Source organism: Apodemus sylvaticus, chromosome 12, assembly GCF_947179515.1.
Source record: "Apodemus sylvaticus chromosome 12, mApoSyl1.1, whole genome shotgun sequence".
In the NCBI taxonomy this organism is placed as follows: Eukaryota; Metazoa; Chordata; class Mammalia; order Rodentia; family Muridae; genus Apodemus; species Apodemus sylvaticus.
The window spans coordinates 71,946,239-71,961,602 of record NC_067483.1 but is presented as its reverse complement, the minus strand read 5'-3'; positions in this window follow the sequence as shown (position 1 = coordinate 71,961,602).

Genomic DNA, 15,364 nt, shown 5'->3' with positions numbered 1-15,364 from the left:
CCATCGTGGGAGAGCCTGCTATTTTAAGAAGTAGATTAAAATGTAGAAACCCCTCTAAATTAGGTCAACAACCAGGCCTCATGTCACAGTGCCTGTCCAGCCAAAAAGACAGTCCAAAAAAAGCGAGCTAGGGATGCTGGCTGCCCCTCTGATGGCAAGGTGGGCACAACAGGGCATTCCACTTCTACTACCGGAGGGAGGAAGAGTTCTAGGAAACCAAGAGAGGAGTGAAAGCTCTTAAGGTTTTCCTCCATCTCGCCATCAACGGAATAAACATTCACACAGACTCTGGTATGTAAACACTAAATACTCACCGATGAAAATATGGTGAAATCATTTGCTAGGTGAAAATTTCAAATTTGACCCTCACTGAATCTATATAAATTTATTTTCTAGGTAGATTATGGAATTGATGCTTACTTAAGAAAGAATAAGAAGAAAGAGGAAAAGGAGAAGGAAACAAGTGAAAGAACAAAAGCTCAGGCTAGGGGGGGGGTGGCTCAGTGGTTAGCACTGTCTGCTCTTCCATAGAACCCAGGGTCAAATCTCAGTACCCACATCACAGATCAAAACTGCCTGCAACTCTAGCTTCAGGAGATCTAGGGTGTCTCCAAGGGACACGAGGCATGCACACGGTGTCCACACATGGATGCAGGCACTCAACTATACACGTAAAACAAAAATAACTAAGTCTTTTTTTAAATTAAGAATATAAATTAAGCCAGGCACTGGTGGCACATGTCGTTAATCCTAGCACTTGGGAGGCAAAGACAAGTGGATCTCTGAGTTTGAGGCCAGACAGAGCTACACAGAGAAACCCTGTTTCAAACATAACATAGTAAAACAAAACACAAGAACAAAAAGAGCATAAACTAGAAGAGAATAGATATGTGCCCAAGATAGTATGAATTATATATTCTTATATATAATATTGTATATTCTACAGCGCACCTACCTTTCAGCCTAACTGCACGTGGGCTTGAAATCATTTTGAGCTAGTGAATAGCCAACCCAAGTCTGTGTCACATGCTGGCTTCTAGCTTCTACAGCTTTCTGGAATGTTCCTCTTTGAACTCCTGAGTTGCCCTGTGAGAATTCTCACTATTCCCAGGCTGTTGTGCTACTTGGACACATAAAATACTTGGTGGAAAGTCCCTACTGAGGGAACTTTCCAGCTGCCTCCACCCCAAGGCCTGAGACACAAATGACTCCATCTTGGATTCTTCAAAGGGACCAAGCCATAAACTGATCATTGTACAATAATGTACAAAAATAATCAGCTAAGCCATGTCCAGACTCCTAACCTACAAAAGCAATAGCGTATAATAAAATAATTATTGTTTTATGAGATTGTGTTAAATCTTGAGGTTGCTTGATATGAGAAATAGATAACTGGACCAATACAGAAGGCCTTTGAAGCCTAGAAGCTTGGCTGGAATCCCAAAACAGGCGCACAGAAAGAAATTTGAATTTGTAAACTTCTCTGTCAGATAGCATCACAAACAATATTTTAAAAGCAGTGATGAACTAGAAAGATGTTCTTATAAAACATGTAAGAAAAAGGAGGCAATGGGAAATGCTGAGAACAAAGAAATAGTTCTCAGAACAAACTTTAAAAGGTAAAAAAGAGAAAAGATATCTCCCACTATTCGTGGCATAATAGATGCAAATTAGTTAATGAGACAGCTTTTTCTGCCATAGATTTTTGCAAGGGGTCTAAAAAAAAAAACAGTAACGCGCATACCTCCAAGCAGACAGTGAGGACAGAAGCTTTCCTCAGAGCCTATAAAGATGGGCACTGGTAACCTTAGAGGAGGTCAATTTGATGATACAAATTAAATTCCAGTGATCACAGTCCTATAAAAAAATGGCGAAAAGATTCTACGGTGAAATTGTTGATGAATTTTGCATCATGGAACACCTGAAGCCAACTACAACAATGTTTTTCAAAATATTCAAAGTCAGGAAGATATATTTTTGATAGAATTGAAGTGAAGAGAAAAGTAGTTAAAAGTATAGGAAAAAACTGAACAAGGTGGCGCACACCTGTAATTCCAGTATTCAGAAAGGCGAGGCAGTAGGATTAGGAGTTCTAGACCAGCCTAAACTCCACGACCAGCTAGTGCAGGATCAGCTAGTTGGCCTACACGATGACCCTGTATCTGGAAGAAAAGAAAGAAGGAAGGAAGGGAGGGAGGGAGGGAGGGAGGGAGGGAGGGAGGGAGGGAGGGAGGAAAGAAGGAAGGAAGGAAGGAAGGAAGGAAGGAAGGAAAGAAGGAAGGAAGGAAGGAAGGAAGGAAGAAAGGAAGGAAGGGAGAGAGGGAAGGAGGGAGGAAGGGAGGGAAGGAGGGAGGGAGAAAGGGAGGGAGGGAGGAAGGAAGGAAGAAGGAAGGAAGGTGGCTAGAGAGATGGCACTGCACCTGATAATACTTGCTGCTCTTCTAGAAGGCCAGTTTCATCCTCAGCATCTACATGAGGGGTCTCACAACAGCCTGTAACTCCAGCTCCAAGAGATCTGATGCCCTTTTCTGTTCTCCATGGGCACCCACACACATGTGCCATACATACCTAGATACTGAGATACACACACAAAAAACAGATTCTTAAAAAGAAAAAAAGGCTGGACATGCTGGTGCATACCTTTAATTCTAGCACTTGGAAGGCCTACAGAGTTCCAGGACAAGCAGGACTATAAGAGATACCCTGTCTAAAAAATATTATTATTATTATTAACACTAATAATATAGCCACAATTTTCTTTTCACGGGTGGACAAAATAGTTTTTAAAAATAAATGGAGGAGCTGGAGTAATGACACAGTGGTTAAAAGTACTTGTTACTCTTGCAGAGTACTTGAGTTAGGTTCTCAACACCCACATGGAAGCTCTCAACCTTCTGTAACCTGGGATCTGATTCTCTCATGGGCTGAATGGCACATGCATATAAACAGGCAAAAAGGACATAAGAACAAGTAAATAAATAAATCCCACAATTTAAACAGTAGTCTGTGAATAAAGGGCCTAAGGAAATACTATGTTCTTTTCCCTGCCAAACGTTTCTTATTTTCCAATGTGGAATTATAGTAATGCTATAATCAGGGGGGGAAAATCAATTTTCTTTTAAGTGGATAATTTAAAAATAATAAAGGTCTAAAACAGTACCCTTGACAAAAACATACTCCTGTAAAAGACAAATAGTATCTATAACAAACACACATGCATACACACACACACACACATTCTTTCAGTGCCCTTGTGTTAACATGAAATCACAATGGACAACCCTTAGTTTACATATGGATTATGTATCTCTTAGACAGTCTTTTCCAAATATTCCAGTTGTTTTTTGTTTGTTTGTTTTGTAACTATAGGAATAAGCATCCTTTTCCCTAGTCCCTACTGAACACAACTAAGACCTATGAATGTTCCTAAAAGAAGCCATAGGGTTGAAAAAGGACCCCAGAGTCTCAATCCATCGTGGTACAAGCATTATCTAAACTCCATCTGAATCTCATCAGCTCAGAAATCCGGATCTCACTTCTAAGTCTTTCCAAGAGGTATGGAAAACGGTCTGGGCATGGCCCACCAGCCTGGAGTAATATCTCTCTCTATCCAGGACTCATAGATCTGGAAATAAGCTACAGAATGTTTAAAGGGAGATGTGAGAGGGCCATCAGTCCCAAGCAATTCTGAACTTCAGCTGGACAAATTTCTCGTGAATATATCGTTTTCCAGCAAGGTCTCTGGATTTGATATAGGCACACCAGAATCAATTTTATGTCTAGTTACCAGCAGTAATAAATGAGAGTTGAGATTTAAAAACAGAGTAGTATTTACAATATTAAAAAAAGAAAGAAAAGAAATACTAAGGTATAACATTAACAAAACATAATCAGACCAGGCAGCGATGGCACATGCCTTTAATCCTAGCACTTGGAATGCAGAGGCAGACAGATTTCTAAGTTCGAGGCCATTCTGGTCTTCAGAGAGAGTTCCAGGGCAGCCAGAGCTCCACAGAAAAACTGTCCCAAACAAACAAGGTCAGTAATAATATGTGGAAATACTGAAAGCTGTAAGAAGAACTTAATGGGGCTGGCAATGGAATAGATGCATACTAATAAGGCATCATGGGGAGCCTAGAAACAGACCCACATAAGTATGCCATATGATCTTTTAGAGTCCACCGCCCATACACAGAGGCTCCCTATTGTGTAGTCCAGGCTGATCCTGAATTCTTACCTTCAGTATATAGCCCAAGCTGGTTCAAAGCTCCATTGTCCCACCTTAGCATCCCTAGTGCTAGGATTAGAGGTGTGTGTCACCATGTATATCACAGTTCTCGCTTGATGAAAATAAAAACAAAGAAGAGAAAAGTTGAATTTGTTAAAATCGTTTTAATTTCCTTTGTCATAGAGGGCAGAAAGTCAAACTATAGAGTGAGAAAAATACATGCAAATTAAACATCTAACCAAAGACTAGAATCTAGAATAAAAAAATTAAAATTCTTGAAACTCTAAGTGAAGAATGCAACAGTTTGTCTATAAAATAGACAAACCATACGGACAGTCATTTTACAAAGGACAATATTCAAATAGCAAATAAAACATGAATAGATAGATATTCAACACCACGAGCTGTTAGAGGTGTACAAATTAAAACCACAAAAAGACGTCTTGGCACATCTGTCAGGATGGCTAAAGCAAAAATCGTGAGAGCACTAAAAGCTGGTGAGGATGCAGAGAAGTTGGATGATGCCACTCATAGAGCATTCTAGAAATGACACAATTATATAAATAAAGAGAAGTTAACAGCTGTCAAGAGTCAAGGAGGTAGTGGGGTGGCCACGTAGGTGACAACAAGAGGACAATCTGAACCACCCTTATATTGATAAGAACGCCCTTTCTTTTGATGGCATTGGTGTTAAATCCTGATTATATCATGGCAAGGTGTACTAGTGATGGGAGAGAACAAGTGGGCTCTTGAGCCCTGCTAAAGGAGTCAACAGCGACCATATTAATGCACTTTCACATAAAAACCAAGGTCCCTTGTTGAGGATTGGCTCTAATGCTTTGAGTAACTGGGAATCTCTGTGTCCAAACGCTGAAGGTCCTTTCCCCCAGTTGGTTTTTGATTGATCAATAAAGATGCCAGCAGCCAATGTCTAGGCAAAGGGAGACAGGGAAGGACCTGTAGATTTGCTCGGTCTAGAAACTGCAAAAAAGGAGACAGAGAATTGCCATGACTCAGGGAGAAGGAAGGGGTGGGATGTAGGAGTTGCAAGAGAGAAAGCCAACCAGCCACATGAGAATTCAGGTGGGTAGCCACTGGGCACTTCCCTGATTAGGCCTGGGGTAGCAGTGGGAGGTTTAGGAGTGCCCAACCTTTGAGCTAGCTAAGGCATTTTAAAAGTAACTGGCATGCTGTGTGTGTATTTTCCATTCAAGATCCAGATAACTCCTATGTGCATGTGTGTGTGTATGTGTGTGTGAGAGAGAGAGAGAGAGAGAGAGAGACAGAGACAGAGAGAGAGACAGAGAGACAGAGACAGAGAGAGAGACACAGAGAGAGAGAGACAGAGAGAGAGACAGAGAGAGAGAGAGAGAGAGAGAGAGAGAGAGAAGAGGCCCACCATGGAAAGGGTGGGGGAAGGGAATGGGGAGAGAAGGGACAGAGGAAGAAGAGGGTAAGAGAGCAAGAGATCAAGAAAGTGAGAGAGCAAAGAGAAAGGAGGGGGCAAACAGTGAGTCAGCATACCTGGCTGTTGCCAGGTAACTGTGAGGCAGAGCCTAGAAGGAATGCTAACACACTGGAGTTTCTCTCCTAGGTATCACCCAGCTTTCCTGCTCTGTCTCTGTCTTCCTACCTCTCTCCCCTTTCCTTCTCTGGCCCCATCCCCTGTAAGTCTCTGCAAAGTAAAGCATTTGAAGTTTCTACTTTCATACAAAGTAGCTCGTTAATACCACCAGTTGAGAATAAAGCCTCTACCACAATTTTTGAGCCAAATTCAAAGCAAGCTTTATTAATGCCAGTCAGGAAGATGAACACTGGCCAGGGCCATACCCAGGATTCCCAGAGAATGGCTGAGAGTTATGTGAGTCAGGTGCTTATAAAGGCAAACCCCACAAGGCCTTCCTGCCTTTGTCCAATTGGCAGCAAGCATACATTGACGTACTTCCTGCCTACACACCTCCTGCCTGTGTGTGTGATCAAGCGCACCCTGGGTTGCAGGGACCACCAACCTTGTTTATAGAGGAGAAAACAGGTAGCTTGTTATCTTACAAGAGCAGCCTCCAGCATTCCAGAAAGTCGTCTGTCCTCCCGCTAGTGGGGTTTACGGGTTAAAGGGTCTTGTTTTACGGATCGCTGCAGCACAATACCTTAAACTTGAAACATAACTAGCTCTCACGTGTCATAGTCCAAGGGAGGCTGCAAAGCACAGTGATGCTATGCAGAGTACTCATGAAAATGTATATGGCCTTACCTCTGGGAAACAAGGACCTAGAACCCTATGCTCCAGCCACCTGGCTTTCCTACCTAAGCATCTACCTAGGCCTATTTCCTCTCTTCTGTGAGGACAGGATGCCTGTGAGCCAGAAGGCCCTCCTCAGGCAGCCTATCAAAGCCAGTTAAAGCCAGTTAGACCTAAGATGGCTGCCAGAGTAATGAGAGACAACATCACAATGTCATGTATATGTCAAATGTCCTCCCTCCCCACCCCAGGACCACAGGGTTAACAAGTGCTATGAAGGTGACTGGGAAGAGCTGTGACAGGAGCAAACAGTGAAGCAAGCACCAGCCATGGCCTTCCTGGGATTCTTTGTCCTTTCCCAGAGGAGACATGAATATTCACCCTCCTTTGTTAGCCTGTCCTTCTCCTCTGCACTGCTACCTTAAATCTGAAACTAACCAAACAGATTGCTCTAGGCTTAATCCCTTTGTCTCCTATTTTTGGGCCAAGAATAACAGTTTTTCCTATTGCCCAGTCTTGACATCCAGCCTCCAACTTTAAAAGAGAAAATAGACCCAGTTTGAGGTCTGAAATTTGCAAACAACTACACCACACCACGTGGTGGAATCTCTTGCAATTCAGAAAGGCTTGAGTTAAGATTTCCTCACCGGTCCTTGAACAGATTAACTCTATTTCCACAGGTGCACTTATAAAACAGAGATAACAATACATAACCCAGTCAACTGTGTATTCACCTGCATAAAGACGTGCACACCAATACATCTTTCTGTAATGGCGCGGCTCCTCCCTTCCTGACCAACACCTTATGCAGCACAAATTGGCTCCTGCTGGAGTTTTATACACGTTTATCACTGACGGGAGCTTAGCTTTCGTTTTAGTAAACACCTTACACAATGATCTTATAATCTTCGCAAATAATCTCCCAAAGCGGGCTCTTACTTGTATCCTGCTCTCCTTTCAAAGGAGAGATTTGAGACAGAACTATTCAGCTACTGAGGACATGAGTTCTTTTCCTGCAATCTCTCAAAGGTTTGGGCTTTCACGGGGCTTGGTAGAACTTGCCTTCCCAGACTCTGTGCAGGGACCAGCTGGCCTCTTGTGCTTGACAAAGTCAGCTCTAAAGTCAGGAGTAGTAACTTCCAGCCAGCCTTGCTTGACAGCCTTCCAGAGCCTGCCCTCCCTCTGTGCTCCTCCTTCTCTCTGGGAATGGGGAATCTCTCTAGGGGTAAGCCTGTGACTCCGGTCCTCCACATTGTCTCTTGTGTGAATTTTCTTAGATGACATGTCACACACAGAGAATATCACGGTTGGCGGTGGCCTTCTTCCTGTGCTAGTTTTATTGGCATCTCTTCCTTGAGCTAGGCTCTCTCATTGGCACTGACTTATGTTGGCAAAGAGAAAGAGACGGAAAAAAAAGTCAACAGAGAGAGTGGAATGCCATCTCTTCCTGAGAACTGGTTGCTGGCCAAGATGCTTTGGGAGTATCACTCACTGGACACAAGGACACTCAAGAACAGTGGGACAACCCCTGCCTCTTGAAGAGTGTTCGGGGCCTTCCCAGGAAACAGGAAAAGAGAAAAGTTTCAGGCTTAGTGTCCCAGAAGAACCTGGGCTTGAGGCTCAGCTTTAACAGCTCAGCCATAGGCAGGTATCTGAGTAAGGTAATACTCATTCTTCCTAGGTCTGCTTTGTTTGTTTTGTAAAATAAAATTGATGGTCATATAGTCAGTCCTTCCAGGGTCTTTGAAAGATGCACATGAGGTGAGACAGGATAGGTGCCCGCCACAGCACCTCACCAGCAATAAGCAGCCAGAAACACTGCTGTTATATTCCTTGGGATTTGTGATAAGCCAGGGAGAGGGTAGCATCATGATGATGATGATGATGATGATGATATTTTAATTATTATTTTCAAAATCATCAGAGGAAAAAGCTTAAACTTCAAAGGGCACTCCAGAGAAGTTAGCCTCCCAGAAAAATTATAGGGTTCAGATTCTCTGGACTTGAATAGTTGGAAATTAAACCAGTCAGGCATGGTGGCCCATGCCATTAATCTCAGCTCTCCAGAGGCAGAGGCAGGTGGATCTCTGTGAGTTTTGAGGCCACCCTGCTCTATATAGTAAGTTCCAGGCTAGCCAAGGCTATATAGTATGATCCTGTCAAAAGAAAGAAAGAAAGAAAGAAAGAAAGAAAGAAAGAAAGAAAGAAAGAAAGAAAGAAAGAAAGAAAGAAAGAAAGAAAAGATAAAGTTTAAAACATATTTTCCACTTAAGTTAGTATATAACCTTAGACATGTTTTATTTTCAGGGTGATAGGTTTAACTCTTTTATTACTGAAGCCATTAGAATTAAATCCAGCTGGGAAATAGCCTATTGTTAAGACATAACTCTGCTTCTTAACTATTCTGTTGTTGCTTTGGGGCTGTGGGCTTTTTTGTTTGCTTGTTTGTGCTTTAAACACAAACAAAAGTGAGAGTATGTCTCACTTTTCTTACTTTGCAACTTGACCAGCATAATATTGTTCGCCTTTTAAAATATTATCAGTTCCTTAGCTATAAAATTAGGCGCTAGATCATGCATGATGACACATGCAACGGTATTTTACAAACCGGTAAAATGACCTTAGATGCTGAGTTTCAATGGCTCCAGGTGGGTGGTACCTGTGCTCTCTGCTTAGGACACTCATAAAATGAAGAATAGTTCCAATCTGAAAGTAATAGAAGTAATAGCAACGGGATTTGTCCTTCCACATTTACATTTTATTTTCTGAAAGAAGATGAAGCTGTAGCAAAGTATGCTGATGAGAAAGGAATGGGTCACGTGAGGAGAAGTATGCGGAAAGCTGATATGTCAGAAGCTGGATGAAACCCTCCCTGCTTCGCAGAGAGACTGATAATGAAGGATGGATAAGGTTTCCACCTGACTCTCATGGGCCCCATCACAAACTCGGGTCCCTGCTCCAGAATTCCCTAAGTATCTATACACAGAGTATGTGTGTTCAGGAAATGGCACGGTTCCCATGACCCTTCCCTAGCAGGTCTCTGCCTGTCCCTGTAATGTCCACAGACCAGCGTGAGCATCTCTGCTACTGCAAACACTCACTCGGCCATCAATTCTCCTGTCCTTTATTATTTCATCCCTTTTAATCCTTCCTGGCTCTGGGTTTTGTTTGTTTGTTTGTTTGTTTGTTTTTGGTTTTTTTTTGTTTTTTTTTTTGGTTTTTGGTTTTTGGTTTTTCCCACCTACCTGTCTATTTTACCTGTTGTCTCGGCACCCAGGAATATCTATTTAAATCTTCAATGTTGTTAGTTTCAGGCTGCTAGGCTCCCTTCCTCAATGTCCACGTGCCTCTGGCTCTTCCACTGTGGTTACTTCTGCACCGACTGGCGAGGTTAGCTTCCTTGTAGGACCGACAGTGTAGATGACTGTCTGTTCCCAGCTGGGCTGTTCCTGCTGAAGAGCCTAAATTACTCAGCTTTTTGTTTTTTTAATTTCTGGTGCATTGGGGTTTGTGTTCTGTGTCTCATTCCAGAAAGGTTTGAAAGCCTTTATATAAAATATATAATATAATAAGAGTATCACAAAGAGAGACCACATACATACACACACACACAAGCACACACACGTATGCACACATGCACACACATGCACATATGAACATGCACATACACACATGCACACATGTATCACACATATGCACATGTATGCATATACACACATGTGCATGCGTACACGCATGCACACACATACACACATGCACACACGTGTATGCACATATACACACATACCACACATACATGCACACACACACATGCACGCACGCACGCACGCATGCACACATGTACATGCTTGTGCATGCACTGGCACACCCATGCACAACGTGGAAATCTAAATAACTGAGAAAAGCAAAGACAGTAAGCATACAAAGTGTTCCAGTTTCTCTCAATCCCAGGTATCATTCTAAAGATCTGCAGACTGTCAAGGATCAGTGTCCCCATGCCCACATTAGGGCCTGAGTTTGCAGCGACAAAGCAGTGACAGATTCTGGTATAAACCCTCCTTAGCTGTTAAAGAAGAAAGAAGTAAACATAGATTGTATTTGTTGAATGTAAGTTACAAGAAGGTATTGTTTTGTACTAACCTCCAACACTCATGGACAGATCAAGGCAAAAATCAAAATGTACTTACAGGTAAAGTTCTACATCACCAAACCAAGGCAAGCTAAAGTCACCTACTCAAGGAAATGAGGAGAGAGAAAGGCCAAATTCCTGAAACAGTTCTTTGTTTTAACATTTACAGAAGGCAACCTACAGTGTTAACCCTCCATTGTTTCTCTATTGACTCTCATGCCTTGGACTGACCAGTCCCCTGGTGATTCTCAGCCTTTCCTCATTTACAAAACAAACCTCTTCTTTGGCTCAATCTATCAGAACAGTTTTGGGGGATTGTTTTGTTTTGTTTTGTTCTTAATGGAATGGATTCAAAAGTTGAAAACAAAGTAAGTTGAGATCTTTGAACTGCTTAAGTTCTAGTCCTGTCCTTCCTCGGTCGAGTGTCTACACTGCTTGCATAGCTCGTCCCAGAGCTGAAATTCCCCTCACCCATCTGACATCATTCATTAAGTGATGAAATTGAAGGAAAAATTCCACATATTTTCCTTCCCTACCAACATATGATAAATTTTAAAGAAAGCAGAACTTACAAAAGTCACACTAGACTGATTTAATCTAAAACTATATTAGAGCTCAATCTTAGACAAGGCATATGAAGCTATTGTAAATACTCTGTTTTCAACTTGATGCCATCTAGAATCACCTAAAACCTGAGGTGCTCAGGATGCCTGGGAAGGCTTTACCTAATCATATTATTTGAGATGGGAAAACCCATCCTAAATCTGGGCTAAACCGTCTGATGGCACGTCACATAAAACCACGCAGAAGAAGGAAGCATTGCTCTTTGCCTGTTCCTAATTGCTAACCTACCAGTCCTATCGCTTAGGCACCCCTTCAGCTGTATCAAAACTAACTTCCTTGGGACTCAACATATAATGAAGATCAAGAGCTCTCCAGGAACCTTCTAGACTCCAGCACCAGAGTGGAAGTGTTGAGGTGGCCAACCTTGGAAACAGAACAACTGACCTTTGTGAAACACCTGTTGTTAGACTACCTGGCCCACAGCCTGTAAATCCAGTCTAATAAATTGTGTGTGTGTGTGTGTGTGTGTGAATATGTATACATAGATATATGTAGTATATATATACATATATATACTACATATAAATAATCTTATATATAATCAGTTCTGTTCCTTTAGAGAACCCTAATATGAATATCTTTTTTAACTTAAAAATGTATATGGGAATTTTTATCATGAAGATATTTAGATGAATCTAATAATTAAAAAATACAAGGGGGCTGGAGAGATAGTTCAGTGGTTAAGAGCACTGACTGCTCTCCCAAAGGTCCTGAGTTCAAATCCCAGCAACCACATGGTGGCTCACAACCATCTGTAATGAGATCTGATGCCCTCTTATGGAGTGTCTGAAGACAGCTACAGTGTGCTTACAAATAATAAATCTTTTTTAACAAATTTAAAAATGAGAAAATACAAGAAATTATTCATCTTTATTGATGATCAAATAGTTAAAAATGCGATGCCACACTAAGGATAATGTAACATAAAAATGGAGTGTCACTCCATGTCCACTAAAGTGTCAGAAATGAAAAATGTTACAGCATTGAATACTGGACAGGAGGAAGAAGGAGCAGGGCCCTGACCTGCATGTAAATCAGTACAAACCCTGAGAGTTTGATTTGTGTGTGTGTGTGTGTATGATGCATGTGCACATGTGTGTACACGTACATACGTTTGTGTATTTGTGGAAGTCAGAAGAGGATGCTGAGTAACCTGCTCCATTGTTCTTCAACTTACTCTCTTAAGACGGCTCTCTCGATGTCTCTACAACTAGGCTGAAAGCCAGCACTCCTCGGTCATCCTCCTGTCTCCACCTCCCCTCATCCTATGGCACTGGGGTTATAGGCAAGCAAGACCTTACCCACCTCCCTCTGAACCCCTCCTCCACACATACACAGTGTTTCTGGTTTTATTTAAACACAAAATTTTCTTTGCTACTTAGACTGGCATTGGGATTAGTGACTCTGGTGACCAACTGCACTGTTCTTTCTATGATGGCTTTGTGGGTTTTGGACTAAACCTGAGCGATCACGGCACGGTAACTTCAATTGCACATCAGTTCCTTGACGTTGTGGACCAGAAATTTTCAGAAGCGGTTGTGTAGAATGTACTTGGTTTTCTTGTTGCTTCAGTAACTGATGTTGGGCACCAGGATCCGTCCCTTGAATCCTTTCCTCACCTTTCTGTCTATACCTCTGGGCTTCAGGCAGTTTTGTTTTGCTTAATTTTGACGTACCAGTTTGACTGGTGCCTGATGATCTTCTTGGTCCTCTTTGACAGAGACAGGAGGGTAACCATGATGCCTTGAAAAAGACTGCAGCTACCTCTAAGGCAGTGCTGAGGAAGAAGGAAGGGAGGGTGATACGCAAAGGATGATGGGACCCATGCCCAGATATTTGTGTGAGCTCTGGAGATCTGAACTTAGCTTCTCATGCTTACACTACATGTGCTTTGATTTGCTAAACCACATCCCAGTTCCTAGCACAACCACTTTGGTAAACATCTATAGATCTACTTTATGACCTAACAATTCTATGCTGAGCTATTTATGCAAGAAAAAAAATGACTAATTTGTTTACAGAAGCACTTGTGTATAATTATTTAGCATAGCATTGTTTCTAACCAAACTCAGAAACAGGCCAACAAGATGGTTCAGGGGTAAAGAGACTTACCAAAATGGCTTCCTCAAAATGGCTTCCCACAGGCTGTCATCTGACTTCAACATGTACATTCACAAATACACCTACATTCACAATAAGTAAATGTAATAATGATTTTTAAAACTTTAATTTTTTTTGGTATGTTTGCTTTGCCTGTATGTATGTAAGCATAGCATATGTACATACATGTGTGTGTGTGTGTGTGTGTGTGTGTTGTGTGCAGTGCTCGTGGAGGCCAGAGGAGAGCATCAGATCCCCCTGGAACTGGAGAACTGCCATGTGAATGCTTAGTGATGACCTCAGGTCTTCTGCAACAGTGGAAAGAGTTTTTAGCAGGTGAACCACCTCTCCTTAATTTAAACAAACAAATGACTGGAGCAGCCACAGACCAGCCTTCCATCTCACCCAGCTGTGCCTCGTGAGCCTTGATAACTGGCCTAGAAAGCTAATTAGGGTGCCTCAGTGGCACAGATTTTAGTACAAGTAACCAACCACTTTCCAATTGGATTTGAGGCAAGACCCACAGGAGGAAATACATACCTGGTACAACGCATCTGGTTGAAAGCCCACAGCTGAGAAGATCACAGGCCCTAAGGGTGAACCTGCTACTAGTATCTTGTTAAATTGATGTTATATCCAAATGTTCTCTAAACTCATGTTTTATATCCACATATTCTTCAGACCTCATCAGAGAAGTGTCTTAGTGCAGTGAATGGCAGTTAATGCGAATGCACAATTGATCAGGGGACAAAAGTTAAAACAGAAATTCACAATGGATCAAAGTATCAAGTACAGAGTCTGTGGAGTACTCACCTAAAAATGGGACATCTGGATCACGCTCCTTCCCTCTAGGACCATCACAGAAGAAGGTATGGAAAATCTTAAGAGCCAGAGGTTGGGGAGAATTCATGTTTGCTGTTTCTTTCCTTCTTTTTTTCTTTCTTTCTTCCTTTCTTTTTTTTATTTTGTTGTTGTTGTTATTGTTGTTGTTATTGTTGTTTTGAGGCAGGGTTTCTCTCTTAATCACGACAGGACCTCTGCTCTCATGAACTCACAGCAGATGTGGTTGCTGTATTCTAACAGAGAGAGCGAAGGGGTTCTGGAGTTTCTACCCTAACTGAGGACCTATTGACTGTTGATAACTTCTTTTGGGAGTGACACTCAGTTTTTAAAGGTTACCGCTGGTAGATTGACTGGGCTCCTGTGGTTGGCTCCACAACCCTAAGTATATGAACACAGCATATATTAGGGATATCAGTATATTAGGGAAGTAGTTTTGGTAAGCAGGTAGGATCAAAATACATTGTATTCAGGTACGAAATTTTCAAAAAGTAGAGATCTGAATCTAGAAACAGGATGGTAGATATACTATGTCACACTTACATTGTATAGCAATACTCAGCAATACAATGTAACAAACTCTTAAACATGTATGTCACACTTACATCTTATAGCAATACTCAGCAATACAACGTAACAAACTCTTAACATATGAAACAAGATGGTGAAGCCTCAAAAAGATTAGCTACATAGTGTGTTGTATTTATTTGAAACAGTGATAGGATTTGAAACAGGACTGCAGTGATAGACGTCAGATCTCTGGTTGCTCCTGTGGGGAGAACTGGTGGAGAATAGTCACAAAGAAACATTCCAGAATGTCTGAATGTCCCACCTTTTGATCTATACCCAGAAAAAAATGTACTCAAAATCTAGCCATTGCACCACCTTCTATTCACATATTCACGTACAAATAAGCTCCAAAAGCCGCTGCCTGGAAACTGTCTTGAAACCTGGCAGTGCTGACAGTTATATAATGTCTGGCTGAAACTCACTACACCGCTCTCTAACGGTGAGTGGAGTTCACGACTTATCAAGTATATCTCAATAAATTGTGAAGTGAAGAGATAGTACATGTGAGATTGTAAAGAAAGATAACCACTCATGGACTGGGGGGAAGCCATCTTTTCTTCAGGGCAATTTAGTGATGTGTGATAAGATATTTAAAAGAAGTGTGCCTTCTGGCCAAGCAATTCCACTTCAGAAA